This window comes from Ascaphus truei, chromosome 6 (assembly GCF_040206685.1).
Source record: "Ascaphus truei isolate aAscTru1 chromosome 6, aAscTru1.hap1, whole genome shotgun sequence".
In the NCBI taxonomy this organism is placed as follows: Eukaryota; Metazoa; Chordata; class Amphibia; order Anura; family Ascaphidae; genus Ascaphus; species Ascaphus truei.
Window position 1 is genome coordinate 35,465,532 of NC_134488.1, and position 13,048 is coordinate 35,478,579.

The window sequence follows — 13,048 nt, forward strand, 5'->3', positions numbered from 1 at the left end:
GCCACACACCCTCCACCCACCCTGCCACCTCACACGCCCTCCCCACCCGCCTCGCCGCCTCACACCCTCCACCCGCACCGCCACTTCACGTGCCCTCCACCCTCCCACTCTAGTGGGTGAATGGGGGAGAAACAGAGAGTGGGGGGCATAGAGGGGAAGGGGGAGCGATACAGAGGGGGAGCAGAGAGAGAGGTGGAGCGGAAAATTACATCCCGGGCAACGCCGGGTATATCAGCTAGTATAATATATATACTATCAGTGCTGATCACATTGTATAGTTCCCGTGTAACCCATCCACTGAGGGTCCCAGTACATAATCATCTTCTTGCATACCCTCAGCTCGCGGTGACCTGATGCCGTTGGTGACCTGTGATTCCTCCGTCATGACCTTTGCCCTCAGTAAATGTTTAGTCCCAGTCCCTTGGATACGATCCCAGCAGCTTCCGGTTAAATATTCAACACACGATCATCCTGCACCAACAGCTACGACACGGACATTATCGGAGGCCAGCGTATGCAGAGTATGCAGGTCAAGGTGATGGAAGACTGGTGCGGGAACACGGTGACGGTGAGGAGACCTCACATACTGTATATGACTCTCACTGTCCTGTGTGTATGTCACTCTCACCGTTTCTGTCTCTCGCATAATCTTTAATGTTCTCTCTTTCTCACTTCCCTCCTCTCTTCTACTCTCATCTTTCACTCTCTTCATCTTTCTCTCTTTCCATTTCTCTTTCCATGCTCTTTCTATCATTCTCTTCCCATAGCTCTCTCTCTCTCCCCATCTCAATCTCTCTCTCACCCATCTCTCTTCTCTCTCTCTCTCTCTCTCCCCCCATCTCTCTCTCTCTCTCTCCCCCATCTCTCTCTCTCTCTCCCCCCCATCTCTCTTTCTCTGTCTGTCTGTCTGTCTGTCTCTCTCTCTCTCTCTCTCTCTCTCTCTCTCTCTCTCTCTCTCTCTCTCCATCTCTCTCTCTCTCTCTCTCTCCCATCTCTCTCTCTCCCCATCTCTCTCTCCCCCATCTCTCTCTCTCTCTCTCTCTCTCTCTCTCCCATCTCTCTCTCTCTCCCCCATCTCTCTCTCTCTCCCCCATCTCTCCTCTCTCTCTCCCCCATCTCTCTCTCCTCCCCCATCTCTCTCTCTCCCCCATCTCTTTCTCTCTCTCTCCCCCATCTCTCTCTCTGTCTCTCCCCCATCTCTCTATCTGTCTCTCCCCCATCTCTCTCTCTCTCTCCCAATCTCTCTCTCTCTCTGTCCCATCTCTCTCTCTCGCTCTCTCTCTCTCCCACCTCTCTCTCTCTCTCCCCCCATCTCTCTCTCTTCTCTCCCCCATCTCGCTCTCTCTCCCCCATCTCGCTCTCTCTCTCCCCCCATCTCTCTCTCTCTCCCCCCCATCTCTCTCTTTCTCCCCCCATATCTCTCTTTCTCTCTCTCTGCCCCATCTCTCTCTCTCTGTCCCATCTCTCTCTCTCCCCCATCTCTCTCTCTCTCCCTCCCATCTCTCTCTCTCTCCCCCCCCATCTCTCTCTCTCTCTCTCTCCCTCCCATCTCTCTCTCTCTCCCCCCCATCTCTCTCTCTCTCTCCCCCATCTCTCTCTCCCCATCTCTCTCTCCCCCCATCTCTCTCTCTCCCCCCATCTCTCTCACCCCCCCCCATCTCTCTCTCTCTCTCCCCCATCTCTCTCCCCCATCTCTCTCCCCCATCTCTCTCTCTCCCCCATCTCTCTCTCTCTCCTCCATCTCTCTCTCTCTCCCCCATCTCTCTCTGCCTCCCCCATCTCTCTCCCCCATCTCTCTCTCTCTCTCTCCCATCTCTCTCTCTCTCCCCCATCTCTCTCCCCATCTCTCTCTCTCTCCCCATCTCTCTCCTCCATCTCTCTCTCTCTCCCCCATCTCTCTCTGCCTCCCCCATCTTCTCTCCCATCTCTCTCTCTCTCTCCCATCTCTCTCTCTCTCCCCCATCTCTCTCCCCATCTCTCTCTCTCCCCATCTCTCTCCCATCTCTCTCTCTCTCCCCATCTCTCTCCCCATCTCTCTCTCGCTCTGTGTGAAAAAAAGTGATTAATATAAAATGCGACATTATTATAAAAAAAGTCAAATTGAGGGAACAAAAAGGGGAAAGAGAAAAAAAATATTGTGAAGTGCAGAAAATGACATGGTAAGGCGCTCTCACAAACGAGTTGTTGGTCAGTAGTACTGTTCAAAAGTTTAATCGTGGGGTCTTCTGGGATTGTAATGTCCCACGTTGTGCTTTGGGTAGGTTTATATCGAATATAACAAGTGGGATAAAGAATGTTTTTTGTTATAAAAATAAAGGGACTAAAACAGTGAAATACAAATCACAAATCAGGAATATTACAGTGGCATAATATATGGGTACACGGGGGCAAAGCGGAGGTACATGCAGTGCTGGGGATCTTGTTGGCATCTTCACTCTTCGGGTGGCTCCTTCCTGCTTACAAATATTATTTAAGTAATAATCCCCGATTTTTATCAGTGTATATACCTGTGTAGGAAAAAGAAGTAACGTAGAAGATGAGAAGGCTGAGGGGCCGGAGAGAGAGGTTTAGGGGGGGGGGGGGGGAAGAGAGGTGTAAGGGGGAGAGAGGTGAAGGAGGGGGGTGGGAGAGAGGTGAAGGAGGGGGTGGGAGAGAGGTGAAGGAGGGGGGAAAGAGAGAAGTGGTGGGGGGAGAGAGGTGAGGGTTAAGAGAGAGGTGAGGGGGGGGGGGGGGAGAATGAGCTGAGGGGGGGGAAGAGAGGTGAAGGGGGGAAGAGAGGTGAGGGGGGAAGAGAGATGGAGGAGGGGGGAAAGAGAAGTGGTGGGGGAAGAGAGGTGAGGGGGGGAGAGAGGTGAGGGGGGGAGAGAGGTGAGGGGGGGAGAGAGAGAGAGGTGAGGGGGGAGAGAGAGAAGTGAGGGGGAGAGAGAGGTGAGGGGGGAGAGAGAGGTGATGGGGGAGAGAGAGGTGAGGGGGAGAGAGAGGTGAGGGGAGAGAGAGAGGTGAGGGGGGGGGAGAGAGAGGTGAGGGGGGTGAGAGAGAGAGGTGAGGGGGAGAGAGAGAGGTGAGGGGGGAAAGAAAGAGGTGAGGGGAGAAAAGGGGTGAGGGGGAGAATTGGGGGAATGGAGGGGGGAGGTGGATGGAGGGGGGATGTGGGAGAGAAGTGGGGGGACTGTGATATTAACTACAACTAAATAAAAAGAAATACAAATTACCTTACAGTGGCACAGGCAATAGATGTGGTGAGAAACATTACTTTGTTGCAAGCAACAAGTTACCAGTTGGGACACAGCAGCTTCTGGCAGCACTAGCAGCTGTCAGAGAGGGAGAGAGAGGCTGCTTGTTCGTGTGTGTTCCGTGTGCTCAGTGTGGGGAGGAGCAGAGCTGCTGCAGTTAAGTTTTAAACTTGCCGGTTTTTTTCCCAGCCGCGAGCCCCTGCATTTCTGCTTTGAGGTGAGTTGGCAAGTTGTCAAAAATTCCGGGCATTACTGAATGAATAATGGCGGGAATTCTGACCAATCAAGGGCAGGGTTTTCAGTAATGCCCAGAATTTTACTGCTTTAGCCTATAATATATAATAAATAGAATCCGAATAGATTGATATCATGGATTTATATGTTTTTATATTACTTTACCTTAACCTTATTATTATGGAACCAAAATGTATTAACAAAAAAAAAATATTTGTAATAATATTTATTATTTATTTTGCATACGTATGTTTAATTTATCCCTCATGCTATGTACAAGTGTATCCTATTCACCAACAGGGGGTACGGGAACCCCACCTAGGGGATCGTGAAGTGTCTCCAAAGAGTTTGGCAAATATTCCCCATTAATTTAATTTCTAAAATGTTTTACCAATAATGGTGGATTACCGTTGGTATAATGGGTTGCTGAGCTAGTGTGGGAACTCTGCACTTAGTACGGCCCCAAACTGCACCTTAGCACGGCTGGTACAGCTGTCAATTACAGATGGAGCTTCCAAAATCGCTTCCCACAATGCTTTGCAATGCAGTAATTGACAGCTATACCACCCATGCGGTCTGCACACACTGATGAGCAGTTCTGGGCCTTATTAAGCGTTTGTTTCCCCCCACGAGCGCAGGGAATTATGCCTTCTGTGTTCTTCAAACAGTTTTGTTAGCAATAGACTGATAAGTAGCCAATAAGATCTTTTCATTAGGGGTTTGCAGAACAAATATTTTCTAGCAGGGGGTGCAGTGTAAAAGGTTGGTTTACCCCCTCTAGTGGCCATCTGGCATATGACATGTCAGATACAGTACATAGAATAGTATTCGTGTAATTAGTGTCCCCACCCTCTATTATTCACGCTTTGGCAATACTGAAATGTTCTTTTGTCATGCCAATAAAGCTGATTTGATTTGATTTGATTGAATATTGTATAGCACAGATAAGGTTGGTAGGTTATATAGTCCCAAAAGGCCTCCACTGATCAAAATTGTTGTGAGTGACACTTCTCTGTTTAATCCTATTTGTATGATACAAATCGTATTGTACTATATGCACGTTTTTTACCCAAAGCACAATGTGGGACTATACAATTCTAGAAGATCACAGGATTAACCTAGCACTGCTAACAAATACTGTAACTAATTTAATTTCTGAGAGCGTCTTACCGTTACCTCACTATATATGTGTTATTCTTTCCTTGCTATGCACCTATGGATGTTTTGAGACTTCAAATATGTTAAAATAATCACACTGAGTTTTATATAGATCTATTTCTTCCTATTTTTAGACCTCTTCCTCCAACCTGGACTATGCAAACACAGTTCACATCGCTCCCTATAACCTGAGCGGTTCCTCAGAGAGTGCCCTGAACTTCACCTTCTCCTGTAACTACAACATCTCAGCCAGGTGAGGCAGGGGCAGAGGGGGAGAGGGGGGAGAGGGGGAGAGGGGGAGAGGGGGAGAGGGGGAGAGGGGGACACAGAGAGACACAGAGAGACACAGAGAGACACAGAGCAGGAGCAGTAAAGAGAGAGGGCCATGCAGAGACAGAGGAAAATGATGTGAGCACCTGAGACACGGGGTATATGAGGTGGAGTAGGAAGGTGAGGGGGTTTCATTGAATCACATTAGTCACTTGAAGTGTTCTCACTGTGTGCTGGTGTGTGTTCTCACTGTTTGCGGTGTGTGGTTCTCACTGTGTGCTGGTGTGTTCTCACTGTGTGCTGGTGTGTGTTCTCACTGTGTGCTGGTGTGTGTTCTCACTGTGTGCTGGGTGTGTTCTCACTGTGTGTGCTGTCCTGTGTTTTGTATATATTGTAAATATTGTTTTTCGTGCTGTGTATATTGAGGTCTGTGCTGTGTATGCATGTATGTATGTATGTATGTATATCTTTATTTATATAGCGCCAAAAGTGTACTCAGCGCTTCACAAAGAATACAGTACAGGGAATTATACTATATTGTGGTCTGTGCTGTGTATAATTGGGTATGTGCTGTGTGTTGTTGCTCTCCTGTGTGTGTTGTGTATACTGTGGCTGTGTATAATGGGTCTGTGCTGTGTGTTGTTGCTGTTCTGTGTGTGTGTTGTTGCTCTCCTGTGTGTGTTGTGTATACTGTGGCTGTGTAAAATAGTCTGTGCTGTGTGTTGTTGCTGTTCTGTGTGTGTTGTTGCTCTACTGTGTGTGTTGTGTATGCTGTGGCTGTGTATAATGGGTCTGTGATGTGGCTTGTTGCTGTCCTGTGTGTGTTGTGTATTCTGTGGCTGTGTATAATGTGGTCTGTGCTGTGTCTTGTTGTGTATGTGTATATTATTGCTGTGATGTATTGTGCTTCTGCCTACACACAGCAACATGTCCGTCTCTGGTTCGGGCTCCTTTGCTGTGGCCATGGAGATGTTCTGGGACCCTGGGCTCAGTCTCCAGGTACAGGAGGATGAGACGCTGACAGTAGGGACTCCCTTGTACCTGCGCCTGCGCACCACGTCTCCCCACGAGAGCAGTTTCATGCTGAGAGCTGAGCGATGCTTCGCCTCCCCCTATAACAGCACCGAGAGCTCCCTCCAAGTGCAGCTCCTGAGCGGTGGGTGAGTATCGTCCCCCAGTATAACACCCGGGCCCGGTCCTGGCAGCTTCACTATGAGACATGTGGTCACCCTGCCCCGTCACTGTGCTCACCCACAGTCTGAAACAGGGGCGGTCAACTCCAGTCCTCAAGGGCCAGCAACAGGTCAGGTTTTAAGGATATCCCTGCTTCAGCACAGGTGGCTCAATCGTTGACTGAGCCACAGAATGAGCCACCTGTGCTGAAGCAGGGATATCCTGAAACCTGACCTGTTGGTGGCCCTTGAGGACTGGCGTTTGTAACCCGTGGTCTGGAAGTTGGACTCGTGCCACCGCTCTTCCCAACACGTCACTGTATCTGTTCTCAGCTGCCCCGGCCAACCAGGGGGTGTACACGGAGGTCCTGGAGAACGGCGTCTCCACACAGGTGAAAATCATGCTGAGCGCCTTCATGTTCCAAGGTTATACGGGCGTGTTTGTCTTCTGTGACGTGCGTCTGTGTGACAGGACGGGGCCGTGCACGGGGGTAAGTGAAAGGGGTAACTGTCCCTTTATTATACAGATCCGTGTCATCATTACGCCCCAACGCCTAGCTCATCTCCTCCACGTCAGCGGGTGCAGAGCCTCTGTCTGTAACCTCTCAAACTCCGTGCTTTAGTCGTAAAAACAACAGAGGGTATACCGTATAGACCCCCCCCCCCCTATATAAAAATGTTCAATAAATGTAGGTTCCACCAGGGCTCCGTGTCAGCAGCATTACTAGCACGCCCCCTTACCCCCCCCCCCCCCCGTTCTCTCGCCTCCTCGCTCTCACCCCCTTCTATTTCTGTCCCTAAGTTTCCCCCCCCCCCCCGACTTCACTATTTCTCTTTACTTACTCTCTCCTCACTCCCACCCAGCTTCCCCCCTTCACCCCCAGGGCAGGGCCGCACCACCTCTCATCCTCTCACCCCCAGGGCAGGGACGGGGCACCTTCCCATCCTCTCACCCCCAGGGCAGGCGGCACCATCTCATCCTCTCACCCCCGGAGCAGGGACGGGGCTCCTTCTCTTCCTCTCACCCCCAGGGCAGGGTCGGGGCTCCTTCTCATCCTCTCACCCCCAGGGCAGGGTCGGGGCTCCTTCCATCCTCTCACCCCCGGGGCAGGGACGGGCACCTTCCCATCCTCTCACCCCAGGGCAGCGGCACCATCTCATCCTCTCACCCCCAGGGCAGCGGCACCATCTCATCCTCTCACCCCCAGGGCAGCGGCACCATCTCATCCTCTCACCCCCGGGGCAGGGACGGGGCACCTTCTCATCCTCTCACCCCCAGGGCAGGGACGGGGCACCTTCTCATCCTCTCACCCCCAGGGCAGGGATGGGGCACCTTCCCATCCTCTCACCCCCAGGGCAGCAGCACCATCTCATCCTCTCGCCCCCAGGGCAGGGACGGGGCACCTTCCCATCCTCTCACCCCCAGGGCAAAGACGGGGCACCTTCCCATCCCCTCACCCCCAGGGCAGCGGCACCATCTCATCCTCTCACCCCCAGGGCAGGGACGGGGCACCTTCTCATCCTCTCACCCCCAGGGCAGCGGCACCATCTCATCCTCTCACCCCCAGGGCAGGGACGGGGCACCATCTCATCCTCTCACCCCCGGGGCAGGGACAGGCACCTTCCCATCCTCTCACCCCCTGGGCAGCGGCACCATCTCATCCTCTCACCCCCGGGGCAGGGACGGGGCTCCTTCTCATCCTCTCACCCCCGGGGCAGGGACGGGGCACCTTCCCATCCTCTCACCCCCGGGGCAGGGACGGGGCTCCTTCTCATCCTCTCACCCCCCAGGGCAGGGACGGGGCACCTTCCCATCCTCTCACCCCCCGGGGCAGGGACGGGGCACCATCTCATCCTCTCACCCCCAGGGCAGGGACGGGGCACCTTCCCATCCTCTCACCCCCTGGCAGCGGCACCATCTCATCCTCTCACCCCCGGGGCAGGGACGGGGCTCCTTCTCATCCTCTCACCCCCAGGGCAGCGGCACCATCTCATTCTCTCACCCCAGGGGCAGGATCGGGACACCTTCCCATCCTCTCACCCCCAGGGCAGGGACGGGGCACCTTCCCATCCTCTCACCCCCAGGGAAGGGACGAGGCACCTTCCCATCCTCTCACCCTGGGGCAGGGACAGGGCTCCTTCTCATCCTCTCACCCCCGGGGCAGGGCCGCACCACCTTCTCATCCTCTCACCCCTGGGGCAGGGACGGGGCACCTTCCCATCCCCTCACCCCCAGGGCAGCGGCACCATCTCATCCTCTCACCCCCAGGCAGCGGCACCATCTCATCCTCTCACCCCCAGGGCAGGGACGGGGCTCCTTCTCATCCTCTCACCCCCAGGGCAGCGGCACCATCTCATCCTCTCACCCCAGGGCAGCGGCACCATCTCATCCTCTCGCCCCGAGGCAGGGACGGGGCACCATCTCATCCTCTCACCCCCGGGGCAGGGTGGGGGCACCTTCCCATCCTCTCACCCCCAGGGCAGCGGCACCATCTCATCCTCTCACCCCCAGGGCAGCGGCACCATCTCATCCTCTCACCCCCAGGGCAGGGACGGGCTCCTTCTCATCCTCTCACCCCCAGGGCAGCGGCACCATCTCATCCTCTCACCCCCAGGCAGCGGCACCATCTCATCCTCTCGCCCCCGAGGCAGGGACGGGGCACCATCTCATCCTCTCACCCCCGGGGCAGGGTGGGGGCACCTTCCCATCCTCTCACCCCCAGGGCAGCGGCACCATCTCATCCTCTCGCCCCGAGGCAGGGACGGGGCTCCTTCCCATCCTCTCACCCCCAGGGCAGCGGCACCATCTCATCCTCTCACCCCAGGGCAGCGGCACCATCTCATCCTCTCACCCCCAGGGCAGGGACGGGGCACCTTCCCATCCTCTCACCCCCAGGGCAGGACAGGGCACCTTCTCATCCTCTCACCCCCAGGGCAGGGATGGGGCACCTTCCCATCCTCTCACCCCCAGGGCACGGACGGGGCACCTTCCCATCCTCTCACCCCCAGGGCAGCAGCACCATCTCATCCTCTCACCCCCAGGGCAGCACCACCTTCTAATTATCTCACCCCCAGGGCCGGGGCAAATTCTCATCCTATCACCCCCAGGGCCGCATAAGCCGGTTGGGAGGCACAGTGTATACCCTAATGGTTAGACAATAACAGACAATATACTGCGCATACCGCTGCATGCCCTCCACACCAGCACTGCTCATACATGACATGGTGTCTGTCCTTGCAGTGTAACGTGGGCCGTGCAGCTGCTACTCGTGGTTCCACAGCAAGGATGGGACCTCTGGGTATAACAGGTAATTCCTGCCAGCCTGTGCCTGGGTCTCTGCTACACGTCATTATATGGGATTCTGTCTCTGTATCTTTCCTCTCCCCCATCTTACTTATAGAAATACACAGTTACTCACAGCTCCCTCTTCATTGTCATGGTAATCATTCATTAAACGGTTGATGTTTCTTTTCAGCGGATAACAGTTACAGAAGCAGCTCTGGTTCCCACACAGGTAAGATAATTCCTAGTCACTACTGCTACACAGCACCGCACGTCTGCTGGTATACCGCACGTCTGCTGGTACAGCGCACGTCTGCATACCGCACGTCTGCCGGTATACCGCACGTCTGCCAGCATACCGCACGTCTGCCGGCATACCGCACGTCTGCCGGCATACCGCACGTCTGCCGGCATACCGCACGTCTGCCGGTAGTCTGCCAGTATAACCGCACGTCTGCCGGTATACCGCACGTCTGCCGGCATACCGCACGTCTGCCGGCATACCGCACATCTGCCGGTATAACCGCACGTCTGCCGGTATAACCGCAACGTCTGCCGGTATACCGCACGTCTGCCGGCATACCGCACGTCTGCCGGCATACCGCACGTCTGCCGGCATACCGCACATCTGCCGGTATAACCGCACGTCTGCCGGTATAACCGCACATCTGCCGGTATAACCGCACGTCTGCCGGTATAACCGCATGTCTGCCGGTAGTCTGCCAGTATAACCGCATGTCTGCCGGTATAACCGCACGTCTGCCGGTATAACCGCACGTCTGCCGGTATAACCGCACGTCTGCCGGTATAACCGCAGAGCACATCTACTAGTATACAGTACATCTATTGGTATACAGCACATCTCTGTATAACAGTCTCCAAATAAACCATACCATGTCAATGCTCAGGCATCTGATAGGGGTAGGGGTTTGGGTACATTAATATATACTGTACAATGTAATGATGTAATGTACATGTAACCCACTTCAGATTGTGTAACAGTTTATACACATGCACATATTGCACCCAAGGCCAGGCATGAGGATGAGATTCCAATATATTATTCCTGGGGAAACTTTGAAATCTAAGTCAGAAAAAAATGATATACTGTTACTCTGAAAGCTAAATGTACCCCAGGTTTGCAGTCATTATTATTAATAAGTATATGCCACTGATCTAATCTCCCTTCTGTTACCCCCTTTTCTTTCGCTGCCCCTGTCTCCCCCATTATCTCCTCTCTCCCTCTGTAGCTGTATCCTGGGCTGTGCTGGCCGCCTCCCTGCTCGGACCTCTGTGCACTAAACTCTTCTGAGGAGACTCCTGGCGCTCAGTCTGCTGAGCTGGGTGTTACGGGAGCAGGTTCTGGGCTTTCTCATAATCAAGGCTTTATTCTGAGGGACTGCAAGTCCCTTGTCATCTTTATTCCGGAATCATATTCTAATAAAATGCTCTTGTGTTATATTTGTGTGACAACACGCTATGTTTTCCTGGTAGGTGGAAGGAAGTGATGCGCTCAAAATCTAAGGAAAAAATATGTATCTACTATCTATTTCTGAGTTCACTGTATGTCTGCGTCCCTAGCGGCAATCTCATTGGTCCCTTGGCCTGCCCGCCCCCCCACCTCTCATTGGCCTGAGGCAGAGTGACGGCCAAACAAAAATAAATAAAAAACACACACACACACACACACACACACACACACACACACCCCCCCCCCCCTCTCTCCCTGTGCCCCTCACTCTCTCCCCCCTCCCCACCTCACCCAAATCCCACGTTCCGCAACATCCCCAGCCGCACCATCACCCTCACCGTGCGCCGCGGAGAGCAGCAAACTCCAGCCTCCTCCTCCTCGCGGCGCGGCCCGGGCCTCCTGCACTCCCCCTCACGTGCGCCGCTACCGGAGAGGGGAAGCGCGGCCCGGGCCTCCCGCCTCAGATCCACGTGGGAGAGGCCGGACGAGTGAGTGAGCGGACTTCACCTCCCCTCACCCCCCCTTCACCCAACCCTCACCCCCTTCACCTCCCTCACCCACCACCTCCCCTCCACCACCCCCCCCCGGCGCCGCTACAGTCAGCGGGGGAGCGAGCGCCCGGGGACACAGCGGGGGAGCGGCCACAAACAAGCTGCCTCCCGCCTCACATCCACGTGGGAGCTTCCGGACGGCTGAGGGAGCTGCCGGATGGCTGAGGGAGCTGCCGGACGGGTGAGGGAGCTGCCGGACGGGTGAGGGAGCTGCCGGACGGGTGAGTGAGCGGCCGGATGGGTGACTGAGCGGCCTTCACCTACCCTCACCCCCCTTCACCTCCCTCACCACCCCACACCTCCCCTCACTCCACTTCCCCTCCCTTCCACCTCCCCTTCACCCCCCCTCCACCTCCCCTCCACCTCCCCTTCACCCCCCCTCCACCCCCCCTCACCCCCCCTCCACCTCCCCTTCACCCCCCCTCCACCTCCCCTTCACCCCCCCCTCACCCCCCCTCCACCCCCCCCCTTCACCTCTCCTCCACCCCCCCCCCCTTCACCTCCCCTCCACCCCCCCCTTCACCTCCCTCCACCCCCCCTCCCTCCCCCCCTCCCTCCCCCCTCCCCCCTCCCTCCCCCCCCTCCCCCCCCCCTTCCCTCCACTCCACCCCCCTTCACCTCCCCTCCACCCCCCTTCACCTCTCTCCACCCCCCCTTCACCACCCCTCCACCCCCCTTCACCTCCCCTCCACCCCCCCTTCCCCCCCTTCCCCCCCTCCCTCCCCTTCCCCCCTCCCTCCCCCCTCCCTCCCCCCTCCCTCCCCCCCTCCCCCCTTCCCCCCCACCACCTCCCCCCCCCTTCCCCCCACCACCTCCCCCCCCCTTCCCCCCTTCCCTCCACCCCCCCCCCCCCTTCCCACCTCCTCTCCCCCCCCCCCTTCCCACCTCCTCCCCCCCCCTTCCCACCTCCTCTCCCCCCCTTCCCACCTCCTCTCCCCCCCCCTTACCACCTCCTCCCCCCCCTTCCCACCTCCTCCCCCCCCCTCCCACCTCCTCACACCCCCCCTTCCCACCTCCTCACCCCCCCTCCACCTCCCTTCACCCCCCCACCTCCCCTTCACCCCCCCTCCACCTCCCCTTCACCTCCCCTCCACCCCCCCTTCACCTCCCCTCCACCCCCCTTCACCTCCCCTCCACCCCCCTTCACCTCCCCTCCACCCCCCTTCACCTCTCCTCCACCCCCCCCCCTTCACCTCCCCTCCACCCCCCCTTCACCTCCCCTCCACCCCCCCTTTTCCCCCCTCTCTCCCCCTTCCCCCCTCCCTCCCCCCTCCCCCCCCCTCCCCCTTTTCCCCCCCTCTCTCCCCCCTTCCCCCTCCCTCCCCCCCTCCCCCCCCCTCCCCCCCCCTCCCTCCCCCCCCTCCCCCCCCCTCCCCCCCCCCTTCCCTCCCCTCCACCCCCTTCACCTCCCCTCCACCCCCCTTCACCTCCCCTCCACCCCCCCTTCCCCCCACCACCTCCCCCCCTTCCCCCCTTCCCCCCCTCCCCATTCCCCCCCTCCCTCCCCCCTCCCTCCCCCCCCTCCCCCCCTTCCCCCACCACCTCCCCCCCCTTCCCCCACCACCTCCCCCCCCCTTCCCCCCTTCCCTCCACCCCCCCCCTTCCCACCTCCTCTCCCCCCCCCCCTTCCCACCTCCTCTCCCCCCCCCCCCCTTCCCACCCTCCCCCCCCCCCCC

The 13,048-nt window shown here is 56.8% G+C and overlaps 1 protein-coding gene and 1 long non-coding RNA gene across 2 annotated transcripts in view; one reads left to right on the forward strand and one right to left on the reverse strand.

The window, feature by feature from the left end:
- LOC142498033 (uncharacterized) overlaps positions 1 to 13,048 on the forward strand; it is a 448,291-nt gene that overhangs the window by 176,526 nt on the left and 258,717 nt on the right. The window lies entirely within an intron of this gene.
- Positions 2,196 to 3,428, reverse strand: LOC142496422 (uncharacterized). Its single transcript, XR_012801983.1, has 2 exons — positions 3,213 to 3,428; positions 2,196 to 2,507 (listed from the first exon to the last, which is right to left on the reverse strand). It is a non-coding gene; the product is annotated as an uncharacterized LOC142496422 (long non-coding RNA).